Below are 2,671 nucleotides of genomic sequence, written 5' to 3'. Positions count from 1 at the left end.
CCATGCTGTCCTTCCTCCATCCGCTCGGCAAGTGTGCCAGGCATGCGGGGCCAGGCTGTGCACCAGCCAAGGGGTGGCAGCAGGGCAGCTGGGTCCTGCTCAGGGCTGGCTGCCAGAGGAGACAGGCCTGCACGAGCCAAGTGACACCTGCTCAGAGTGGCACTGTGACTGGCCGGGGAGAGGGAAGGGAAGGAGGGACCTTCTGGAGAGCACAGTGTGACAGCTCAGTGCGCTCTGGCCATCCTGCCCTGGTCCTTCCTCCAGGTTCTAACTCCCGCCCCACGATGCTGCCCCCTGCTGTTTGACTTCGCCATCCTGGGCACTCAGCCTCCAGGGTCCAGGCGGTGCTCGGGAACCGTAGGGAACTCGTGGGACCTGCTCTCGCAGCGTTCACCCCACATTTCTCTCCTGCTGCCTCTGCAGATCTGGGGTGTCCAAGCTGAGGTAGGGCTTAGAGGGCTTGATGATGCTGGGGACAGGTGTCAGGGCCAACCTCACAGTCACATGCTAGGATCCCTGCCTCCAGCAGCCTCCTGGCCCCTAGGCCCAGGTGATTGTGGTGCAGGGAGTGGGTGCCCAGCCCGTCATGGCCCATTGGGTGGGAGAGAGGAGGTCACAGGACCTACCTCCTCCTGGAGCTCCTGTGTCCCCACCAGCAACGTCCACTACTGCCCTGGGACTGGCACCTCAGCTGGCTACAGGAACACGATGTCAGGCGGACGCTCCACACCAGCTCCTACCTAGTCCTTCATCAAGGTGGGCCACATGTGTGGGAGCATTTACACCACCACCCCTCCATGCCATGGCCCACCTGGACCAGCCCTATGAGGACAGAGTCTCACCCTTGCTATGTAACCTAGGCTGGCCCTGAACCTAAGGTTACCCTCCTGCCTCAGCCTCCTTCGTGCTGGGATGACCACACCCACCTTGAGCTGTAACAGGATTTCCCCTTATGTAATTTCTAAAAATTAATTTTATTGGTACATTTTAGGAATACAGTATAATGACATTCATTGGGATCTTGTACCTTTACATTATCTCGGCTCTTCTTTTTTCCCCATTCCCCTGTTCTCCCTTCAACCCCTCCACCCCTCCCCATGTACAGACTTGGCTTCCATTTTTCCTCTTCTCACAGTAATTCCATTCCCTTCTTTCCTTTCAGCAACCCCTCTGCTGATGTCCTTCTGAGCCCCCAGGTGGCCATGCTTGCTGCTGGGCCTGGGAATTCTGGAGGGTACTGGGAAGGTCAGTTCTCAGCCAAGGGCTGTTGGCACCAGCAGTGTCTGGAGCGTTGTCTGACTGTCCCAGCTTTGAGGGGGCAATGCTTAGCATCCTAGGTGTGCAAGACAGCCCCGGTGTGGAGAACCATGTGGCCCGAAGGTGAGCAGGGAGTCCTGGTGTTGGGCAGAGCCCAAGGTCTCCGGGGCACAGGCCCTGGGCAGCAGGCAGATGAATGGGGCTCTTCCCATTCCTGCCTCAGCCATGCAGTGACCGCAGGCACCCGCCCCTCCCCCCAGTTAGTCACCCTCCCGAGCCAGGGCCCCACACGTGGGAAAGGTGCATCCTGCCTCCCCTGCCTGAGAAGAGCCTGGAGGCGGAGGGGGACCCCAAGCCACCTGGGAGGAAGTAGTCTCTCGGGACCTGTGGGAGGTGAGGGACCCGGGCACCAGGGAGTCCCGGCGAAGGGCAGGGACCGGCAGTGCAGAGACCATAAATATTCATCACATGTATGCAGGCCTGAAAGGGCACCTGGCCCTGGGAGGCAGGGACAGCAGGCCTGGGAGGTGACAGCAGGAGGGGCAGGCTCAGCTGGCTCCGGACCCACCCCGAACAGGCACCTGCTCCAGGGTGCTGAGCAGCCTCCGTGGTCTTCTGCCTCTAGGGCTGCCCAAGGCCCTGGCACACAGTAAGGGTACAATGCTTGCCCACCCACGTCCACATCCGGCCTGTTGCGTCCTCCGCACCCCTCTCCCCAGGCCCTGTCTTGCTTTGGGGGTAGGGACAGCGGGAGGAGCGCCCTGCCTCGTCCGTGTCGTTGCGGGAGGGGACGAAGCATTTCCTGCCTGTCCCTTTGGACTTAATGAGGTCCTGGACCCAAAAGATCACCATGCTTTTAGAGATGGCGCCGAGCACGAACACGTAGCGGGGACTCTGGCTCTCTTTCCTGCGACCTTTTCCCCCCACTCACCGAGGGATGTCACATTCCTGTTCTGGGACTCAGTTTCCCCTTCAAGGCTCCCGTGGAGGCCTCGGGCTCGCTGGCTGGGGGTGGCACAAAGCCTTGTGCCGAGGAGATGGGGCTCTCTTTCCTTCTGTTGAGCTGGTCCCGGTGAGCCAGGGTACAGGTCCCCTAAGGAGCCCTCCCAAGACCCGGGCACATCCCTGCACTCTCGGCCGCTCCCGGAAGTGGGGTTCTGCGGCGTGTGCAGACAGCCCGAGGGCCAGATCCCGGCACCTGAAGCCACTCTCTGCTCCCAACAGCGCTAGTCGCCAGGCGGGGCTTCCCCGTTGCAGGGGCTAGGCCGGGCGAGCCCAGGCGGAGAGGGACGCCCTGGGAAGCCCTCGAGAGCCCCTTTCCAACCCCAGGGCTGGGGAGCCTCTGGAGGGGGCGCAGGGCCGGGAGCTCCGCTCAGGGCAAGGACTGGGCGGGGCCGGAGGAGACAGGGCAGAG

This window comes from Fukomys damarensis, unplaced genomic scaffold (assembly GCF_012274545.1).
Source record: "Fukomys damarensis isolate Sample0158 unplaced genomic scaffold, DMR_v1.0_HiC HiC_scaffold_32, whole genome shotgun sequence".
NCBI classification, from domain to species: domain Eukaryota; kingdom Metazoa; phylum Chordata; class Mammalia; order Rodentia; family Bathyergidae; genus Fukomys; species Fukomys damarensis.
This window is presented reverse-complemented; position numbering follows the sequence as displayed.